This window comes from Palaemon carinicauda, chromosome 9 (assembly GCF_036898095.1).
Source record: "Palaemon carinicauda isolate YSFRI2023 chromosome 9, ASM3689809v2, whole genome shotgun sequence".
In the NCBI taxonomy this organism is placed as follows: Eukaryota; Metazoa; Arthropoda; class Malacostraca; order Decapoda; family Palaemonidae; genus Palaemon; species Palaemon carinicauda.
In genome coordinates, this window is record NC_090733.1 from 113,784,374 (window position 1) to 113,809,058 (window position 24,685).

The window sequence follows — 24,685 nt, forward strand, 5'->3', positions numbered from 1 at the left end:
GCAAGAGAATGCAGCTTTGTTGTGAAGAAGCATGTTTCAATGATGCAATAGACAAGGCAGCTTTGTTTTCTAGATGCAGATTTCAATGATGCAAGAGACAAGGCAGTATTGTTGTGAAGATGCAGGATTCGATGATGCAATTGACAAGGCAGTATTGTTGTGAAGATGTAGGTTTCGACGGTACAAAAGACAAGGCAGCTATGTAGTTAAGATGCAGGTTTCAATGATGCAAGAAACAAGGCAGCTTTGTTGTGAAGATACAGGTTTCAATGATTCATGAGACAAGGAAGCTTTATTGTGAAGATGCAGGTTTCGATGATGCAAGACACATGACAGCTTTCTTGTGACGATGCAAGTTCTGATGATACAATTGACACGGCAGCTTTGTTGTGAAGTTGCAGGTTTTAATGATGCGAGAGACAAAGCAGCTTTGTTGTGAAGATGCAGGTTTGATGATGCAAGACACAGGGCAGCTTTGTTGTTAAGCTGCAGGTTTCGATGATATAAGGCATATGACAGCTTTGTTTTGAAGATGCAGGTTTCAATGATGCAAGAGAGAAGACAGCTCTGTTGTGGAAAACAGGTTTCGATCATGCAAGATATAGGGCAGCTTTGTTATGAAGATGCAGACTTCGATGATGATATTGACGAGGCATCTTTATTGTTAATGTTCATGCCTCAATGATGCAAGACATAAGGAAGCTTTGTCGTGGAAATGCAGGTTTCAATGATGCAATTAACAAGGCAGCTTCGTTGTTAAGATGTAGGTATCGATGGTGCAAGAGACAAGGCAGCTATGTTGAGGAGATGCAGGTTTCAATGATGCAAGAGACAAGGCAGCTATGTTGAGGAGATGCAGGCTTCAGTGATGCAAGGGACAAGGCAGCTTTGTTGTGAAGATACAGGATTCAATTATGCAAGAGACAAGGCAGCTGTGTTGTAGAGATGCAGGTTTTAATGATGGAAGAGACAAGGTATGTTAGTAGTGAAGATACAGGTTTTAATAATATAGAAGACAATGCAGCTTTGTTGCAAAGATGCAGTTTTCGATGATGCAAGAGACAAGGAAGCTTCGTTGTCCTTACCCAATTTTCTGAGGCCCTCGTGTCAACAGCTGCAACATCTTTAAGTGCATTGGAAGCCTCATTTTTTCAGAGTTGGTTATCTTCCTTAACCTTATCTACGAAATATTCATTCCTCATTTCAAAAGGATACATCTCAATCTCAGCTTCATCTGGTAATTATTTTTGGTGAGATTGTTAACTCGTGTTAATTTCCAACGACTTGAATTGTATGAAATTATCTAATTTTAGATCAACAACAACTGGCAAATTTGTTAGGTCACCAACTGCTTTCCTCAGCAAATTATCTAGTTCAACCATTATGGCGTACCAACCGTGTGTCACACAATTGTACATAATTCCTTTTGTATATATTATGCTTGTATCTTCGCTCTTCCCTCGCACTAAAACGAACATGAAAATTCATGTCTGCTGTTTTCCTCTGTAACATTGTCATTTCCTCGAACATGTATTTTCCTGTTGCCTTGGGGTTTTGTATATAAAGGAGAGTGTTCTTTAATATAGTACTCAGTTGATTGCATCCTGCCTTTGAGTTCACAACCCTCTCTCGGCTCGTCACAATGGCATCTAGCTCAGCAACTTTGTCTTATGTTCACCAATACCTCTATCTCGGTGCTCAAGTTATGTTTCCGTAATGATCTGCCCTTTTTTTATAATCATCCTTTTTTATATTGACATTCATTACTATATTCCGGATCACCATGCCATTCGCTTTATACCTTCCTCACTGACTCCATCTAATTCGTACCTTTTTTTTTTTTTTTACGATGCCCAAAATTACAATTATCACACCTTATACATTCTTGTCTCTTCGTTTTCCAGATTTACACACAACTCTTGTTTCCCCAGCTGGTTTTCCATGTCTGGATGGTCACAAATTTCGTAAAAACCTGAAACGGAAAAGAAAAAAAAATATCTTGAGAAAGCAAAACTTTTGGTAATGGAATACTGGTTGATTTAACTTACAATGTTCAGCAATAATCTGAAAACGCTATTCAACTCATGTCTGAATCTTCTGCGGGTACGTATAAAGGGATTGATAAGGGGGTTATACCCTTGAAAAGAAAAGAAAACTTTAAAAGGATTAATTTATTTACCAACTGTGTAGGTAACTTGAATAACAAAAACTTTTATTCATCCCTTCAAATCCTATTTTATGGAATTTTAGATCATATAACCCAACACTGGGACCAGTAAAAGCAATCAGCATTTACGTGCAGAGAGAGGAACTCTTTGCAGTTGCATTGTGAATTAAAGTGAAGAGGAGAAATTGGTATAAATGTAGGGTAAAAGACTCAAAAGTCTGCACAGCTAAGGTCCACTGACAGCAATATCCCATTGTGGGCCATAACCACTTAAATAAACAAGGCTACAGCCATTTTTTTCCGGTAACTAAGTTGTTAGATATAGAAATAATGAGAATGATTATATTGGGTGATCTTACTCATTTATATCACTTTCACTAAAAAATAATTTGAAGACATCAATATAGTATCCTATTTTAACCTTGCAACTCGACATTCTTCGTTACTTATCATCGATAAGACTTATTGCGGATTTTTTTTTCTTTAAATAGGAATATAAACTTTTTTATACCAAGAACTAGAATAGCGAACTACAATAAAATATTATAAAACAAAGTTATATATAAAACAATATCATGCTTCATTTTTTGACTAGGTCGATCAAATAAGCAATATACATTTTCTTACCATTCATTGAGCAGCAATAGATCTCATTTCGAAGTTCCAGCGATGCTATTTCAATGCCGATTTGCATCAGATTTGACTTGGTCACCAGACTTTCGCCTGTGAAATAAAGGATTATTAGTAAGGGGATATATAGTTTAGAGTGCATTATTGTCGACTAATGATACCACTAAAGTGTGTTTATTCTCGCTCAATCATCTGACAATCCAGAAAATCACCAAAATACCAAATTAAATGCAGCATATTAAAATGACAGAAACACTTGTGAACATGTAGAAGTTATGCCCAAAACGACAATTTCTTCCTTTTCAGATTGTTACTCTATTCCTCTAAAGAATCTTTAACCAACTCCATTAAGCCCCTTATGAGATTCTTGTTTTTATAACTCAAAATAGCACTATTATTAGTGTTGACCTTAAAATGTATCAGGCAGCGGACACTAAAGTTGTAATGTTCGTCATTAATTTATTTGACAATACCATTTATTTGCAAAGGGTCATTGACTACAAAACCAACAGGTCAATGAGACTTAATTACAACGATCCATATTTCATAAAATATGATCCTGGACTACAACTACCATTGCTTCCATTCTACCTGGTAACAAATGTCTTGCTAAAATTCTATTGTATAAAAAATTCGTACCTTAGTTGTAATAAAAAGCTAAAACTAATTGAATGACACTGGCTTCCTATCAAATTTAGAGTAGAGTTTAACATACGTACAATAACTCAAGTTATCAGAACCGGACGCCCAAAATATTTAAGAAAATTGCTACATATCGTGCAGCCAACAAATCGTGTCAACACGAGAATAGTTACTGATGGTTTAAAATTATTTGAACCATGATATACTGCATGTCTACTGTAAATTCTAGAGCTTTCAAATATGCGTCTCCAAGAATATACAGCCAACTCCCACTAGACATCCGAAAGACTAAAGATATTAAGGCTTCAAAGAAGAAACTGGAAACTTACTTGTTTAAAAATCAACAGTGTGGATTTGACACTACATGTGGCATACGCAGTGTGATACTCTAAATACCTAAGACTGTATATGGCAAACGTCTTATAGGTCCTGTCGGGCACAGAGTTACCGCGTAATAGAACCAGAAAACAACCCTTAACGTAAAGTTAAACTAAGGCTCTGGTTTATTAATGACCTCTCCAATCTAAACTGTTCAATATTGCCTAGTGCAACAGAACATTCGTAAATATTTCAATTTAAAATGAAAAACAATCTAAATTAGTTATTAAGCTAATGCAGCAGAAATAAACTCTCTGCATTCTTCAGTTTTCACCTTTCTGGTGATACTTATACCTACTCGAGTTACCACCTTCTTTCAATGGAGGGACCGAACCAGGTAGTTTCGTAAACAGCATTTAGTTACACATTGAAAAAAAAAATATAGTATCTTACATACCAGAGTAGCACAAATCATCCATCAAATTCATACCAATAAATCACGAAGATCCTGCTCAGATCAGCAAAAAGCATAAAACAAGTAATGGACTATAGAGTAGGGTACTTGGTTTTACCGGGATTCCCCCAACTGTGCCACACCTCCACAGACCATCAGCTTGCCTTCTTTCTACAATCCCGTTCCACCTCCTTATCCTTTGTCTCTCTGTTTTGATATATATTTCTTATCTTCTAAATTATTCTAACTTTGGTTCCACACCATCATCAAGGTAAAATTCAAGGTGTATTTTCTGAATAAAAGTTTCACTTCATTTGGTATTTTCAATGAAAATTAGTTATATACAAAAATTAATTTCAAAACATATAGAAATCGGTTCGACAAAACCCTAGTAGTTGTTTTTATAAATAGTTATTATTATTACAGGCCAAGGTACAGCATACTTAGAAAAAATAATAACATACAAAATCCTGTTATTATTACGTTTATCATTAATATTATCCTCCTTATAATACTTTAATTTCTAGCAAATTTGAAAATCTCGATAAGAATGTTAAAGTTCTAGATAATTTGTAATTTTTCTACGTATGTACCGCTTACCAGAACAGAAGAGCAATGAGATCATGATTATTTGCAAATTAGTGCGATCCACAATGGAGCAAAGACCATTCGAGGGGCGTGTTATGAATTATAGGTAATTAATACACTTTGATTTCTCGCCACTTACATGAACCATATATTTTTTCCAAGTAGTTACCTTGTGATTATTATGTATTTCCGAACATTGCTAATGCAGCAAATCAGTTTTTTTTTTTGTACTTCCCCACTGGTATTCCCCCACAATTGATTTAATAGAAGAGGTAGGAAAACACTCGAACGGGGGTTTACCACAGTATTCATTGTCAGAAATGGATAAAACAAGATCACGAGTACAAAACTACATACGGTCATGTATTTGGCTAAAAATTAAAGTATCATATATTAAGCAAAAATGTATGGTTCGTGTACTATATCATCTGCTTTTCTGGTCCTATACAGCAGGGGAACCCTTCTATCCACAGGACCTTCACAGTCATTTTATTATATTCATTCCAAGGCATTCAGCATATTGCTCCTCTATTGTTAAATCCACGCCATCGAAACCCTTAGAGAACAAGTCTTCAGTTTCCTCTTAAAAGCCTTAATATCTTCAGTCTTTCGAATGTCTAGTGGGAGCTTATTGTATAGTCTTGGGCCGCATATTTAAAGGTCCTGGAGCCTACAGTAGACATATCTAGGTTCCAATAATTTGAAGCCATCTGTAACAATTCTCACGTGAACACGATTTGTTGGATGCCCAATATGTAGCAATCCTCTTTGATTTTTTGGACGATGGGTTATTGTACATATTTTAAACTCAATTTTTGTTTTAATAGGCCATCAGTGATCCTTCTCAGGGTGGGACACCTTGTCCCTCTGTTTATTATGTTTATTGTAGTTTAAGTTGTGCTTATGGTAAATTGTGGTAGATAGTGTTACAGTAGTCAATCCTGACAATAACACAGTTTATCACTAGTTTCTTTACAGAATGTTCATCCAGGTACTTCTTTATACAAGCAATGTTTCTAAGATGATAGCCAGCAGAATTTACTACATTATTTATTTGGGCATTGAAAGACAAGTTACAGTCAAGAGATACTCGCAGTTCGATAACTTAACAAGATATCGGGGCAGGATTGTTATCTATGTAACCTAAAGTGGCGTGAAATTAGAGTCTCAATTACCTATCAATAATATTACGTTTCTCGAATGGTCTTTGCTCCACCGTGGGCTCGCTCAGCGTGAAAATAACCATTATCGCATTTCTCTGACAAGCGGTACATGGTTGTCCTATGCCACCTCCAAAGTCTAAAGAGATGTAGATCTTGCGCACCCCAACTACGAAGGTCATTATTTCTGCGATATATTTACTTTCATTTGAGCAATAACAGCTACATACTGAACGAAGTGTGTTTTGAACAACCATTACCCAAGCACTTGAAATTATAGTAAATTTCAAAATACAGTGAGAATCTCTCTCTGAAACATCTTCATGAGACGGTAGATGGACTGGAACTGAAGCCGAAGGGAGGGAATGAAAAGGCCTGTTGCATAGCATCATCCAGGAACTTGTGCATAAATATTTGGAACAAGCAATTGGTTTAAATAACCAGCTAATAATTACGCCATACAAAAAATCTGCCAAAAACAATTGCAAAACAAAGCAGGCTCAGTAATCCATAAAAAGGTCTCTCAAAAGTAAATAACGTACAGTCACTCATATAAATTGATGGATGTCCGGGTGTTTGAGAGAGATTTCCATTTCACCCCTTTCTGGACGACAGGTGTCTGGGAGTGCGAGACCAGTCGAATATTGAACTACCTAACTCTGCTGTAGTAATTGTTAGCTTTTACGAGTATGTTATTGATCTGTTTTTTTCCACGTAGATATATATTACAGAGGTTCTGTTCTTTCCTTCTCTTCTGCCCTGTTGTTTTTCTCTCGCCTCTCTACTTGTAGTCAGAGTGAATTAGATGGGATGGTGGATCAGTCCAGAAATAATTAGCAACAAGAAGTATTTCATGACAGTGGATGGAGAATTTTGTAGCATACCATAAAAAAACCTCCCTCTGAATCTTAATTTTTTTTTCCAAAGACTCATTAAAAAAATGCTAAGATGTATGATTTTTCCCTTTTTCAAAATTGGATTAAATGGGCACTGCTAGTCTTCTGTTATAAAGCTTGACTCTGAAAAAGGATTGTTCATTAAACTATTCCATTGGAAGCCTAATTTGATTTGCACAGTCTCACATTGTTAGCAGTTGTCTATGTCATTTAGACCATTATGCCAAATGCTAAGATCATTGAGGGTCATTCCACACTACTTACACCCACCCTAGAAATAATTTTTGATATCCTGAAATTCAATTATTTAACGCCACGATCAAAATCAATGGGACTTGAACCCGGTTGTGCCAAGCAGTACACAGAAATTAAATCCCATTGTTAGTAATGGCGAAGGACTTTGCGGGCATGGTGAAATGATGTATTTTTGGGGATTAATTTAATAAACTAAACATGTCAGAGTCAAGCTCTTGGGAGGAATGTATTGTATAGGCTGAGGATTGGCCATAGTCGGCCAAAGCACAAATATCTTTTCGTTTTTTTCTTCTTTTGAGCGATATTCATGCACAGTTTAAGAGTACTTCAAGTTTTGCTTATTATAATTTTTACTTCTTTGCTTGCTTTATCATTCAGTTGAATTTATAGCTATTATTATTATTATTATTATTATTATTATTATCATTATTATTATTATTATTATTGCAGTTGTTGTCAATTACTTATCTTTTCAAAGTATTTGATATCAATTTTCACCAACAGATTTCAGTTATGTTTAATTAATGATAATTTTTATTCATCCTATTTTTTTTTCAAATACTTTGGTAATCATTATTTGACGCTTCCGGAGAATCTTCCATTTCCGGAACCAGACACCAAAATTAGCACACAGACTCGTCGGGGATTGCTCTTTTTAATAAAAAGGATGCTATTGAATTTACAGAAATATTGCATTTCGCAATAAGATCGCAAAGACTTCCCTTATCCGAATGCTCTTGATGTCAAATCATACATTTTTTTTTTTTTTACTGCGTAGAGTCCTAATTTAGAAATATGTACTTACCCATTTCCTATACAAGCTATAAAAACTTTAACAAAAAAAGAGGAAGAGAAACTAGATAGAACAGTGTGCCCGAGTGTACCCTCAAGCAAGAGAACTCTAACCCAAGACAGTGGAAGACCATGGTACAGAGGCTATGGCACTACCCAAGACTAGAGAACAATGGTTTGATTTTGGAGTGTCCTTCTCCTAGAAGAGCTGCTTACCATAGCTAAAGAGTCTCTTCTACCCCTACCAAGAGGAAAGTAGCCACTGAACAATTACATTACAGTATTTAACCCCTTGGATGAAGAAGAATTGTTTGGTAATCTCAGTGTTGTCAGGTGTATGAAGTCAGGGGAGACTCTGTAAAGAATAGGCCAGACTATTCGGTGTCTGTGTGGGCAAAGGGAAAGTAAACCGTAACCAGAGAGAAGGATCCAATATAGTACTGTCTGGCCAGTCAAAGGACTCCATAACTCTCTAGCGGTAGTAGCCTATCTCAACGGGCGGCTGGTGCCCTGGCCAACCTACTACCTATATATATATATATATATATATATATATATATATATATATATATATATATATATATATATATATATATATATGTATAGTTTGCCCAAGTATATTATACATAGAAAATAATGGCGTCATTTGAAAAATGAAATTATTTATTACCTGGTTCTTTAATATCTTTAGACATTTTCGTCTTTTGAGATTTACTGAGGATTTAGTTAGACCCAACTTGTGAAGGTTTAAATGCTGTTTGCCCCCTCCCCCCCTTGCCTTATTGTTATATGGGACTTGAAGTTGACACTTCTGATTTTATAATTCTTATGAAGCCTATAGGCCTAGTATTAAAATGAAGAAGAGACTGTGGAGAAATTTCACAAATCGTAACTTTATGCCCAGATAGACACCTTTCATAAATGACAAGATTTGATGCAAATATTTATTGTTGCTACCAGACATATAGCCATACCCTAGTATGTGTTAAAGACAAGACGACAGAGCCATATTATTATTATTATTATTATTATTATTATTATTATTATTATTATTATTATTATTATTAGTATTATTATTACTGTTGTTGTTGTTGTTATTCGAGATACGTTGCTATTGTAGAATCTGCCCATTATAGGTGTGGGGGAATATGTCTGACCCGATTATAGCTTTCCCTTCGTAAATTAAAGTTGGATAATATAGGTAGATTTAATTGTATTTCTGGTACCGAAGATAACACACTACTTCGCTTATTTACTTATTCATTTATCATTATTACTTCTCCCTTAATATACTCCTCAGGAGATTAGACCTATATAGGCAGCGTTGACTGTTATCTAAGCATTGGCTTAAAATAATTTATTGCAAGTTTCGAAACCACGACCCTAACTACCTTTTGCTTCATACACAAAACGACATAAGCAAAATCAAGTAATAATTTTGAATTGATAACCCAAATGCATAGATGGTTATTATTATTAGACAACAGGACTAAGCTTAGATTATTTTCCCTCTTGAAGCCCTCTTTCCCACTCCGACTATCTACAGACACAGTTCCAGGAATAGTCTCACGGAATCAAGGTGTTCAGAGGGATTCGTGTTTCATTAATGTATTACTTTTTTTTCTGAAATATTATTGTAGCACAATTGTTTTAACTATCTAATATTTTTTCAATAATAAATTTTTTCATAACAGTTGAGCAACTTTGTGCATTCATACACATGTTTACAAAGTGAAATATAAGATTTATTACTAAGTGACAAGTTATGTTCAACGCTGTCCAATGCAATAATAAATAAATAGCAACAGTCTGGCTGCATACTGTAGACGGGAATTCCTCCCCCCCCCCCTGACCTCGTGACCTTTATTAGTAGAGGAAGAGAAGAAGGAAAAGGATAAGAAAGGGTTACTAATGAGAGAGAGAGAGAGAGAGAGAGAGAGAGAGAGAGAGAGAGAGAGAGAGAGAGAGAGAGAGAGAGAGAAGAATTCAACACCAGACCAAAGAAAGCCTGTTGCTGTTTTGCTGGATAACCGGGGGACGTCAGTGGCAGGATACTCTCTTTCTATCCTGCCTGTCTCGGAACCCCAAACCGAGAGGTAGTCCTGAATCGGAAGACACCCAAGAGGAAGGATCCTCAACGGAGTCGATTTCTTAGGGCTTGACCCGACCCAGGACTCTCGGAAAACCCGAGTCTCTTTACTTTAGGTTATCCAGGACGATACAGGCATCACTGCCATTACTTGTCGGAAAATATTCTCTATTTAAGAAGACTCAAACATTTTATGTAAAGTTTATAGATTTGTTGATAAATTCATAATTTTTTTATAAAGTTTGATAATTAAGAATTTAGTTGCCTTTCATAATAATCATCATTATAGCTATTTATGAATTTTGAATATTCTTCTAGCAAATAGATCAGTATTTTGATGGCCATTGGTAGGCACCCATTGATACTATTGCGAAAGTTATTGGGTACTGTCAGATCCCTCTCTGGATAAAGCACATTTTCCCTTTACTTAATTTTCGAGTCAACACAATATGAATGTCTTTATTAACTTTTAAAGGACAAAACTGGATAACACTATTCCTATTTAAATATGATTTCAAAAAAATAGTTTACTTATAAAATCATTGATTAAAATTTTGTTTTAATGTACTGTAACAAAAGAGGAAAATCAAATAAATAGATTCGAAGAGTAGACTCGAGAGGCCGACCTTGTTATACAATGGGAATAATGAGGTTGAAAGATGCAGACAGTTACTTGATTTGCTAAACTCTTCTATTGTCGATGCTTTGCAATGAGAGTATAGCTGTTAGGAACCTTGTTTTCAATTATGGCTCAGCAATAGCTTATTAGGAAGCAGCGGGTTCTCTGGTGTGTTGCAAGAAGTTTTAAACGATTAAAACATATTATTTACAAGAACAATATCAAGTCGACCTTTCAGGGGTCGGAAGTTTAGTCTGAACACTGTGTCACTGAGATGTGCTTTAAAGATAAAAGACTTTTCACCCTCAAATTCAATACTCCGTATTTATTAGGCCTATAAACATTTCCATTCCTCAACCTGAATATCCAGCCTAGAATTTCCATCGAACAGTCACAAATAGTTTCCAAGATTTCACTATAATTATTGTTTGTTCGTAATTAAGACTGTCTAAGGTCCAAACAATATTAGTAGACCATGTTTGACAAAAATTCTTTAGAAACCTCAATTTTACAGCATGTGATGTATGAAGGAGGAGATGATGAATGGAGAAGTATTGATTTAAAAGCTCAAGATAGAGACGGCTGGCGAAATGTAACCGGGGCCGTTAGGGTCAATAGGCCTAGGAAAAGATGATGACCATATATATAATGAATTTTAATTCAAACTCTTTAAAATATTAAAACTGGTCAGTTTAATTCATGAAAAGTAACTTCAAAATAGTTTCTCTTAATTATTTTTTTCTCTTGGAATCTGAAGTTGTCTAAATTTCTGGGAAATTGCGTAATCGTTTGTACACTGAAATAGATCATATTTGCTGCTACTGAAGAAACACAAGAGGAATATAAATGCTTGATTTTAGAATACTGCACAAAAGCAACGATGTGCCGGTAATGTCAGGTAGGCCTACAATGCAAGGCTCTATAGCTGCAGAAGCTGTGATGTCATATAGGCGTACTAAGCAACGCTTAAAACATGTAAATGCAGAAGCTATAATGTCAGATATGCCTACAATGCAACGCTTAAAACATGTAGATGCAGAGCTGTAATGTCATATAGGCCTACAATTCAACGTTGAAAACATGTAGATGCAAAAGCTATAATGTCAGATATGCCTACAATGCAACGTTTAAAACATATTGATGTATTGTAGAAGCCATGACTCCGTTTTCTCTCTTTCCTCGGATGTTCTAATGGTATTTCTTTTAAAAATTAGTATGCCTTCAACTAAATGAAAACTTACTATGCAGCAAATGTAAATTAGGTTAATCTGCCTTTAGGAGATATGATTATTGTGACACACTAAAAGAAAAATGGCATCTCATCTGTCTGGGACTTTGACACCACGAAGGAAACGCTATCTCTTCATAGTGATTTTCTTTTCAGTTTTTTTTTTTTTTTTTTGTAACTCATTGATAAAGCCAAAGTCTTAGTAAGGTCTACAGATCTTGGTTAAGTAAAAATTTTGTTTGATACTGGAGGATCATCGGTGCCATGATGGTTGAGGAGGCTCTAGAGGTGGTGGTTTTGCTTTTCTTTCCTCACTTAATATGCAGCATATTCAAAATTCATAAATAGCTATAATGATGATTATTATGAAAGGCAACTAAATTCTTAATTATCAAACTTTATAAAAAATTATGAATTTATCAACAAATCTGTAAACTTTACATAAAATGTTTGAGTCTTCTTAAATGGAGAATATTTTCCGGGAAGTACTGGCAGTGATATCTGTATCGTCCTGGATAATTTAAAGTAAAGAGACTCGGGTTTTCCGAGAGTCCTGGGTCGGGTCAAGCCCTAAGAAATCGACTCCGTTGAGGATCCTTCCTCTTGGGTGTCTTCCGATTCAGGACTACCTCTCGGTTTGGGGTTCCGAGACAGGCAGGATAGAAAGAGAGTATCCTGTCAATGACGTCCCCCGGTTATCCAGCAAAACAGCAACAGGCTTTCATTGGTCTGGTGTTGAATTCTACTCTCTCTCTCTCTCTCTCTCTCTCTCTCTCTCTCTCTCTCTCTCTCTCTCTCTCTCTCTCTCTCTCATTAGTAACCCTTTCTTATCCTTTTCCTTCTTCTCTTCCTCTACTAATACAGGGCACAAGTATGCAGCTAGACTGTTGCTATTTATTTATTATTGCATTGGACAGCGTTGAACATAACTTGTCACTTTGTAAACATGTGTATGAATGCACTAAGTTGCTCGACTGTTATGAAAAATTTTATTATTGAAAAAATATTAGTTAGTTAAAACAATTGTGCTACAATAATATTTCAGAAAAAAATTAATACATTAATGAAACACGAATCCCTCTGAACACCTTGATTCCGTGAGACTATTCCTGGAACTGTGTCTGTAGATAGTCGGAGTGGGAAAGAGGGCTTCAAGAGGGAAAATAATCTAAGCTTAGTCCTGTTGTCTAATAATAATAACCATCTATGCATTTGGGTTATCAATTCAAAGTTATTACTTGATTTTGCTTATGTCGTTTTGTGTATGAAGCAAAAGGTAGTTAGGGTCGTGGTTTCGAAACTTGCAATAAATTATTTCAAGCCAAAGCTTAGATAACAGTCAACGCTGCCTATATAGGTCTAATCTCTTGAGGAGTTTATTAAGGGAGAAGTAATAATGATAAGTGAATAAGCGAAATGGTGTGTTATCTTCGGTACCAGAAATACAATTAAATCTACCTATATTATCCAACTTTAATTTACGAAGGGAAAGCTATAATCGGGTCAGACATATTCCCCCACACCTATAATGGGCAGATTCTACAATAGCAACGTATCTCGAATAACAACAACAACAGTAATAATAATAATAATAATAATAATAATAATAATAATAATAATAATAATAATAATAATAATAATAATAATAATAATATGGCTCTGTCGTCTTGTCATTAACACATACTAGGGTATGGCTATATGTCTGGTAGCAACAATAAATATTTGCATCAAATCTTGTCATTTATGAAAGGTGTCTATCTGGGCATAAAGTTACGATTTGTGAAATTTCTCCACAGTCTCTTCTTCATTTTAATTCTAGGCCTATAGGCTTCATAAGAATTATAAAATCAGTAGTGTCAACTTCAAGTCCCATATAACAATAAGGCAACAAATAACAGTTATAGTGAAATCTTTGAAATTATTTGTGACTGTTCGATGGATATTCTAGGTTGGATATTCAAGTTAAGGAATGGAAATATTCATAGGACTAACAAATATTGAGTACTGAAGTTGGGGGTGAAAAGTATTTTATCTTTAAAGCACATCTCAGTGACACAGTGTTCAGAATAAATTTGACCCCTGAAAGATGTACTTCATATTGTATTTGTAGATATGTTTCAATCGTTTTATACTTATTGCAACACCAGAGAACCCGTTGCTTCCAAATAAGCTATTGCTGAGCCGTAATTGAAAACAAGGTTCCTAACAGCTATGCTCTCATTACAAAGGATCGTCTATAGATGGGTTTAGCTATTCAAGTAACTGTCTGCATCTTTCACCCTCATTATTCCCATTGTATAGCAGGGTCGGCCGCTCGAGTTAACTCTCTCCATCTATTTATTTTATTTTCCTCTTTTGTACAGGACCTAAACACAAAATTTTGATAAATGATTTTATAAATAAACTATTCATTTGAAATCATATCAAAATAAAATAGTATTATTCAATTTTTTCCTTTAAAAGTTAATAGAGAGATTCATATCATGTTGACTCAAAAATTAAGCAAAGGAAAAATGAGATTTAACCAGAGAGGAATCTGATAAAGTACTATTTTGCGGTCGTCACAGTACCCAATAACTCTCGCAATAGCATCAGCGGGTGCCTACCCTCGGCCATAAAACTACTGATTTATTTGCTAAAAAAAATATAAAAAATTCATAAATAACTATAATGATGATTATTGTTAAAGGCAACTAGATTCCTAATTATTAACCTTTATAAGAAATTATGAATTTATCAACAAATCTATAAACTTTGCATAAAATGTTTGAGTCTTCTTAAATAGAGAATATTTTCCGAGAAGTAATGGCAGTGATGTCTGTATCGTCCTGGATAACTTAAAGTAAAGAGACTCGGGTTTTCCGAGAGTCCTGGGTCGGGTCAAGCCCTAAGAAATCGACTCCGTTGAGGATCCTTCCTCTTGGGTGTCTTCCGATTCAGGACTACCTCTCGGTTTGGGGTTCCGAGACAGGCAGGATAGAAAGAGAGTATCCTGTCAATGACGTCCCCCGGTTATCCAGCAAAACAGCAACAGGCTTTCTGTGGTCTGGTGTTGAATTCTCCTCTTCCTTCTCTTCTCTTCTCTCTCTCTCTCTCTCTCTCTCTCTCTCTCTCTCTCTCTCTCTCTCTCTCTCTCTCTCTCTCTCTCTCTCTCTCTCTCTCTTATAATTATTTATTTTTGCATTGGTCAAGCGTTGTTCGTAAGTTGCCACTTAGTAATAAACCTTATATTTCACTTAGGAGATATGTGTATGTATGAAACAACGGTGGTCAACTGCTATGAAAAATTCTATCAATGAAAAATATTAGATCGTTAAAGAAATCGTGCTAGAATATTTCAGAACAAAAAATAAATACGGTAATATAGCCCGAATCCCTCTAAATACCGTGATTCCTGGAAATGAGTGGGAAAGAGGGCATCAAGAGGGAAAATAATTCAAGCTTAGTCCTGTTGTCTAATAATAACAATTTATGCGTTTGGGTTATGAATTCAAAGTTATTATTTAATTTTGCTTGTGTCGTTTTGTGTATAAAGCAAAAGTTAGTTGGGGTCGTGGTTTCGAAACTTGCAATAAATCATTATAAGCCAAATTTCAGGTTATAGTCAAAGCTGCCTATATACTGTAGGTCCAATCTCGCGTGGGGTTTATTCAGGGAGAAGAAATAATGATAAATAAATAAAACTATAATTAATTCTACCTCTATTATTTAATTTTACTTCACGAATGGAAGTCTATAATAGGGTCAGACATATTAACCCAAAGCTGTAATGTGCAGATTCTTCAATAGAAACGTATCTCGAATAGTAATAATAATAATAATAATAATATGGCTCTGTAGTCTTGGCTTTATAACATACTAGGGCATGGCTACATGTCAGGTAGCAACAATAAATATTTGCATCAAATCTTTTCATTTATGAAAGGTGTCTATCTGGGCATAAAGTTACGATTTGTGAAATTTCTCCACAGTCTCTTCATCATTTTATTTTTAGGTCTACAAGCTTAATAAGAATTATAAAATCAGAAGTGCGAACTTCAAGTCACATATAAGAGTAAGGCGAGGAGGGGCAAACTGAGCATTCAAACCTTCACAAGTCAGGGCTAACTAAATAATAAGTAAATCTCAAAAGACGAAACTTTCTAAAGACATTAATGAACCAGGTAATAGACAATGATTGTGACTGATAATACAAATATTATTGTTTAAGTAAATTGTAGACAGCAACAATTCATTAAAACATATGTATAATTCTTTGTAATACATAGGCCTATGTGAATAATAAAACACGCAAATTCCAGTAAAACAATTAGAATAAAGACAATATCATCTTTTAAAAGACGTCATTATTTTCTTGGTATAATATACTTAGGCAAACTATATATATATATATATATATATATATATATATATATATATATATATATATATATATTTATATATATAATATATATACATACATATATATATATATATATATATATATATATATATATATATATATATATATATATCTATCTATCTATCTATCTATCTATCTATCTATCTATCTATCTATCTATCTATCTATCTATATATATATATATATATATATATATATATATATATATAGCCTATATATAGTTGTTTATCCTCCTGGGAATAATGTCAAGCAATCTATTACAAATATTTTCCTCACGCACAGACTCCCATGATGATAAGCATTCGCTAATGATTGCTTGTCTACTATTGCGAACGGGAAACGATTATGAAAATGAACGCTTGGTTATAAAAATGAGTTAACTCTTTGTTTCCTTCTTCGGTTGTGTAGCTGTATACTGTACATATAGGCAGTAAGACTATACTTAATTGCCACATATTATTCATCTTGCTGACTGAAATAGTACACTCTAAACCTCGTATCTGTAGCCGCACAGTGCTGTGTAGGTCAGACCAAAACAGTAGCTTTCTCGTGGACTGCAGCATTCCGACTTGCACCTACAATTAGTCTGCTACCGGCAACTCTCTGCAATGGGTGGAAGCTTTGTCCAAATTATCTTTTCTTAGTCTAGCACATGTTTAAGGGAATTTTTCCTTTCCTTGTCACCCTGAGTCTCACCCCACATCCTCGCTTTGATCTAGTTTCAGCTTTCATACTAAATGGCCAGTAGAAATAAAAAACAATGTCTGCTCTCTTGTATTTGGTAGAGTGTGCTTGTATTGTAAGAAGTACATCGAGCATTGCTTACTCTTCAAAAGTTTTTGAACTTCATGAGGGCCAATCACCCACTAATGCTACACCAGGGTTGTAACTTTGCTCTCAAGAATAGTAATGAGGTGGGATTTTTGACATGTGTGGAGCTTTCTGCTATCATTGGAGGGAAGAAGTCTGTGATTGATTCTCATGACAGAAGAACTCCAAGTCATACTCTCTGCCCTGGCATGATATGAACAGCTTGGAGAACAATTGTTTGCTTTGAAGAGTCAACAGATACTGATACCTGTAGTAAAAAGTCAACCCTGTTCCTTTTGATTTGTTCATAGATGGTGGATTCTTCTTTTCTTCCCCGTCTCTTAATAAACTCCTGGAAATTGACATTTCCTTTCTCAAAGTGTGCGCTAACCAGCTCTGAAAAAACTTCAGTAAGCAATGTTCTTTGCATCAAGCGAAAGCAGGTCTCAACTCTCAGCCTGGAGAAGATTGCTCACATCTTGCATGCCTTGTGAGAGCTTTTATATTCTCTCAAGGAACACTGTGCTCGTTCTGTTTTGTCATGCTGGATGGTGTGTTTAGAACCCCCTTGATCCCACTTCTTGCCTCATACTGTGTACCCTAGTGGCTGACTTCAGGACCAGCTACCATCCATCATCTCAGTACTGATAGGTCTTCAGTCATGCCCATTGCACTCCCGCCTGCCTTGATGACAGTGATGGACCCAGAACAAATAGCATCTCATTTATTGCATGGAAGAGGGAAATATTAGTCACATAGTGTAGCCATTATGTTTTTGTGGTTGTTATGCACATGGTGATTTGAGCTCTTCACTCTTCTTCTTCTGGCAAGAACAACAATTGCTTCAGTCAGTCTGGAATTTAAAGCCCTGGGTCTGTTACTTGCCATCTTGGTGAATGGCATTCAAGGTATCATACTATGGTAATTATCTCTATTCCGTGAATCGAAGCCGAGGGTTTATCCTTTTACCACCTTCATCTCAATCATTTAGAATAAGGTATGAGATACGACTAGGTTCGAGAATAAATATAAATGACTTACATCTAGCTCGATCGTTCATACAGTATCGTTCAAGTCCTTTGCAGTCTGTTCAGCAACCAAGACACTACATGCAAAGGGCTATAGACCTGTTAATCTTAGCTCGGCTCTCCTGCGCTGGTACAACCGGTAATATATGGTTGCTTATTGATCCAGGGCTTATTAGACAGCATCTGGGACGCTAGAATAATGATTTAGGCACACTAAATAATCATTCGGCTGATACTGAGCCCCATACTGAGGTTCACAACAGTGGTGCCATCCAGCGTGTCCTGATTGAGTGTTGATATTGTTCTACTGCAATGAGGAAGTCAATGGGTAAGTACATATTTCTAAATTCGGACTCTACGCAGTAAAAAAAAAATGTATGATTTGACATCAAGAGCATTCGGATAAGGGAAGTCTTTGCGATCTTATTGCGAAATGCAATATTTCTGTAAATTCAATAGCATCCTTTTTATTAAAAAGAGTAATCCCCGACGAGTCTGTGTGCTAATTTTGGTGTCTAGTTCCGGAAATGGAAAATTCTTCTGAAAATTTTCTGATATCTTCTCCACTATCAGTAGAAGCGTCAAATAATGATTACCAAAGTATTTGAAAAAAAGAGGATGAATAAAAATTATCATTAATTAAACATAACTGAAATCTGTTGGTGAAAATTTATACCAAATACTTTGAAAAGATAATTGACAACAACTGCAATAATAATAATAATAATAATAATAATAATAATAATAATAATAATAGCTATAAATTCAACTGAATGATAAAGCAAGCAAAGAAGTAAAAATTATAATAAGCAAAACTTGAAGTACTCTTAAACTGTGCATGAATATCGCTCAAAAGAAGAAAAAAACGAAAAGATTTTGTGCTTTGGCCGACTATGGCCAATCCTCAGCCTAAACAATACATTCCTCCCAAGAGCTTGACTGACATTTCACCATGCCCGCAAAGTCCTTCGCCATTACTATGAATATTACTAACAATGGGATTTAATTTCTGTGTACTGCTTGGCACAACCGGGTTCAAGTCCCATTGATTTCGATCGTGGCGTTAGATAATTGAATTTCAGGATATCAAAAATTATTTCTAGGGTGGGTGTAAGTAGTGTGGAATGACCCTCAATGATCCTAGCATTTGGCATAATGGTCTAAATGACACAGACAACTGCTAACAATGTGAGGCTGTGCAAATCAAATTAGGCTTCCAATGGAATAGTTTAATGAACAATCCTTTTTCAGAGAGTCAAGCTTTATAACAGACGACTAGCAGTGCCCATTTAATCCAATTTTGAAAAAGGGAAAAATCATACATCTTAGCATTTTTTTTAATGAGTCTTTGGAAAAAAAAAATAAGATCCAGAGGGAGTTTTTTATGCTATGCTACAAAATTCTCCATCCACTGTCATGAAATACTTCTTGTTGCTAATTATTTCTGGACTGATCCACCATCCCATCTAATTCACTCTGACTACAAGTAGAAAGGCGAGATAAAAACAACAGGGCAGAAGAGAAGGAAAGAACAGAACCTCTGTAATATATATCTACGTGGAAAAAAAAAACAGATCAATAACATACTCGTAAAAGTTACAATTACTACAGCAGAGTTAGGTAGTTCAATATTCGACTGGTCTCGCACTCCCAGACACCTGTCGTCCAGAAAGGGGTGAAATGGAAATCTCTCTCAAACACCCGGACATCCATCAATTTATATGAGTGACTGTACATAGATAATGACTCAGCCCTCGTTAGTTATCCAAAGTAAATACCAAATTAGCCATTTCTTTTGAGCAAATACCCGTTTCGCTAGAAATTAAATGTATCATTTTTTTTTAATTACTATTAAGTAAATCATTCGGTTTTGTGTTTCTCCACTGATTTTATATGGGGCGTTTTTAGGAAAACATTTAAAGGTGGTTTGCCCCAGTATCCAGAAATAGATAACACACATGTATGAGCAATATATAGTACACGTATCATGTATTACCATAAAATAATCTAGAATATGCATTTATTCTAAGTAGCACCCATTCGGTAGCATTTCTTTAGAAAGTCTATCATTAATCACAGTTATGAGATAAAAAAAAAAAAAACACACTTTCAAAGATTTTCCAAGATGAAACGGTCACTAACCTTTTTTTTTCTAAAATCATGACGAATCAAATGTCTCAGTATTAATGCCACTCAAATGCATGTTGTTACTACATTATTACCAATGACCAGCTTTTGCTTTAACAGAGTACAATAATTACTTTAAGGGCTGCTTCTCTGGTTACTACAGGGGAACCCCTCTCTCTACAAGATCTTCACAGCCATTTTATCTTATATTCCAAGCCATTCAGCATTTCACACAGCATATTGCTCATTTATTGTTAAGTCCACATTATCAAGCACTCAGGAAACTAGAAAGTCTTCAGTTTCCTCTTGAAAGCCTTAATATGTTCAGTCTTTCGAATGTCTAGTTGGAGCCTATTGCGTAGTCTTGGGGCCGCATATTTGAAAGCTTTAGAACCTACAGTAGACATATCTTTGTTCCAATAATTTGAAACCATCTGCAACTAATCTCGTGTCAACACGATTTTATGACAGCACAATGTGTAGCAATTCTCTTATGTATTTTTCACGTCCGGTTCTGATAACTTGTTGGGTTATTATACATATTCCAAACTCAATTCTAGCTATAATAGGCACCCAATAAGAATGAGAATGCTTTGCGTCATTTGAACACTGAAGATATACTAAACTTTACACTAACTTAATGCCACACAAGAGTGGAGTAACACAAGAGAAACTTCTTTTCTCAACAATAAAAATATCCTTCTTAACTACGGTTGACCAACATCTGGCTCATTCCGAAAAACCCAACCTTACTAATCGCACTTTCGGTTTAGTGTTACGTCACATTTTCGTCACAACTAATACAACTGGACTATGGAACACTGAACTAGTAACAGTGTCCTCCAATAAATATAATCAACGATGATATTCTCGATTATATTTTTACGAAGGAATCGAATATATACATTTTCAAAATTTGTATAACTTAAAATTTCATAAATACACATTTCAGATCACAGGCGGGAGTCGAGACGTCCACAATCAATAATTTACTAAAAAGACCATGCTGTTAAAATGGAACATTAAAAAAAGTATATTAATCTGGGAATTAAATCTACGGCCTCAATGAGCGTTGAGCATTTCAAAGACATTTAACTATAGTTTTCCATGACCAGAAATTCAGTACGGCAATTAGCGATTACTCTTTAGAGGTGAAAGCCACCCCCCCCCCCCATGGAGGGGTTATACTAGGCGATCCCCGCCCCCTCTCTCTCGCATACTTTTAAACAAAATGCTATTCTTGATTTCATAGCCTCCCTAATTAATCTTTACTGACAACCTATCAAAGTATAAAGTGTACGGTAAATGATTTTAGCGCCCTAATATCAGGAATAAGAATGTCATGGAAGAATATCTGAATTTGAGAAAAAAGATGAAAGGCTGGGAAGGAACATGTCAGCCAATTTCTAGAAAAGGCAATTCCAAATATGAGTTGGCAAGCGACACCGTCGTGAAGAGATTTGTGTGTGGGGACCTACCAATTTGAGAGAGAGAGAGAGAGAGAGAGAGAGAGAGAGAGAGAGAGAGAGAGAGAGAGAGAGAGAGAGAGAGAGAGAGAGATTTTATCGCTGTTGAAATGGAAATCGTAGACGAGTAGAATCGAGAGGCCAGTCTTTCAACAGAATATTTTTTTTTCTTTTATTATAAAAATACAATTACATTTTATTCATTTACATTTTTTGCACGGTGCAGTTTGTGGCTCACCATTTTCATTCTGGTAAAGTATGTGGCCTACAAGATTTGAATGTGTCCCGCCTCATCAGAATATCATTAAAGCATATATTTATTTATGAACGGAATTTAATGATTGATTTGTTAATCAAAATGATGCAAAAATACCCACACAGCTTGACAGAACAGAGGAGCAAAGTGATGATGTTAAATTGTGAGCGAAGCGAACCAACAACCACTACTGTACTAATAGGTTGGTGACTATGGTATAGCAATGAAGAAAGCGAGAATGGAATAAAATTAGTTCGTATTTTATGGCCAGGCGCTGGAACCAGGAAGGCCATTTAGTTCCGAAGTCCAGCTAAGGGAAAATCCTATGAGAGGTTGGACAGCAAAATGAAAGAAATAAGGCAGGGATGGAGGTATAATTAGGATAAAAAGTGGGCATGTAAAATCTGAAGGAATGCTACAACGGATTTCAAGTAATAGCCTACCCATAGTACAAATATATGTATGTATGTACACACACACACACACACACACACACACATATATATATATATATATATATATATATATATATATATATATATATATATTATATATCTATCTATCTATCTATCTATCTATCTATCTATATATATATATATATATATATATATATATATATATATATATATATATATCATGAAGTGCAATTGATGGTACTATATACTCCTTCAGAAAAGGATGACGACACCTTTGGCACAGAACTGCTATCAATTAAGACTTTATTTTCGACATAAATAAATTACTGTCCTTATATAATAGCAGATGAAACTGCTTTACCGACGAAAATGATAGCCAGGAATGTATCCCTATTTATTATACCCATGTTTTATATTAATCTTTGTCCAAAGAAGTTATCATAAAGGTTAAATATTAGTTGATAAATCTACCTAAAGTAATCTAAATTAATAGCAGATCAGTAGTAAATGACTCTTCCTTATACATCAGTGTGATTTTCCTAGGATTAATAATGAGAGAGAGACGTGTCCAGGTAGATATGGAGTTGGTTATTTTATCCTAAATGTTGACCCTAATAGTCCGAACATCTTATAAAACCTCAAAACAAAGACACGGTCTTACATACATGATCGAATGCTTTATTATTACTAACTTAAGCTACAGCCCTAGTTGTGCATTCGTTTGTTTTAGCATGTCTTGCTTTGGCTGCCCGCAACAACCCTAGTTGGAAGAGCATAGTAGTTGCTTTTCTCAAAGCAAGACATGCTAAAACAAACGAATGCACAACTAGGGTTGTAGCTTAAGCTAGTAATTATAATACCAAGATATTAGTAGCCTACACCGTGCGAGACTAAAGACGAAAATAGCTTTTTTGGATAAACATCTAAAGGGCCTTGTTAAAATTACGAAGTTTCCGAGGCAGATGGCCGGAGAATAAATGGAGACGAGGTTGTTTCCAAATCTTATATCACAAACTCATTTTCATAATTATACCTTCTCTGAAACCAAACATGTTTGAATATGTAAGCTATATAATGTGAAATTTACTCAGGCCTAGCCTTTAGGCGATTCTGTGGTTTTTAACATACAGGCCTACTTAGACGCTAAATTTGAGCCTAACAATAGGCTACTTTGGTAGGGGACAATTATTGATAGTTTCCTTTGGCTCCTGATTTCAAAAGCTAAGACTTTTTAAAAACATCCTCGTTATTATTGTTGATATATTAAGTATTATTCTAGTACGATCACTCAGAGTAGCTTTAAAAAAAAAAAAAAAAAAAAAAAAAAAAAAAAAAAAAAAAGAAAAAAAAAAAAAAAAAAAAAAAAAAAAACCTAATTCAGACCATTTTGATAATTAATAGGATTTCGTCTAATTTTGTATTAAACTAGGCTGTAGACAGGTTTTACCGGAAAACTTGCAAAATTATGTAGGCCTGATTATTGTTGATATATACGGCGAAACCTTTTAGAAAGCTGTAGACTACTATTAAGTTACTTACCACGATGGGCTTTCCATGAGACGATTACAGCAAACTTGCAATATATTGAAACTACACTCCAATCCTTGCTTAACAAAATTATCGCATCACCAAATTTCACGTCTTCTTCCGACAGTATTCAAAACATTACTAAGACTCTTGACCAATGACCACTCGGATTCAGGCAGTTTTGGTCTGGCCAATCAGAGGCCTCCACGCCAACCATCATTACCTTTGACTTGTTTATTAGCCGTAAACTTCGCTTTTGACTAAAGCAGACTGTTATAAACTTCAAAACACACACATGTGATATATATATATATATATATATATATATATATATATATATATATATATATATATATATATATATATATATATATATATATATATATATATATATATACATGGATAAATCATTATTCAATAAAAATATATATAAATAAAGTCTCCAAGCAAACGGTTTTGCGTTGTGTAAGGTGAAAGCCTCGTAACCTAACGAAACGCATTGGTTTTGCGATTCTTTGTATTAGTAAGTGTTAAAATACTAAAGAAAACGAGCGCTCATATTAATATAGAAAACCTACACTATGGGAGGCTAAACTATTTTGCTAGATTCATGACAATTTCTCAATTATTATTATCATTATTATTATTTTGTTGTTGTTGTTGTTAAGTAACAACCCTATTTGGAAAAGAAAGGTTCTCCAACAGGGAAAAATAGTCCAGTGAGGAAAGGATATAAGGAAATAAATAAACTATATGAGAAGTAATGAACAATTAAAACAGAATATCCTAAGAACAATAATAACATTAAAAAATAT

General features: G+C 34.9%; 1 long non-coding RNA gene across 1 annotated transcript; it reads right to left on the bottom strand.

Moving 5' to 3' along the window:
* Positions 1-1,447: 1,447 nt before the first annotated feature.
* Positions 1,448-24,031, bottom strand: LOC137646836 (uncharacterized). The gene is made up of 3 exons (XR_011045474.1): positions 23,883-24,031; positions 2,795-2,890; positions 1,448-1,972 (listed from the first exon to the last, which is right to left on the bottom strand). It is a non-coding gene; the product is annotated as an uncharacterized lncRNA (long non-coding RNA).
* Positions 24,032-24,685: the final 654 nt, after the last annotated feature.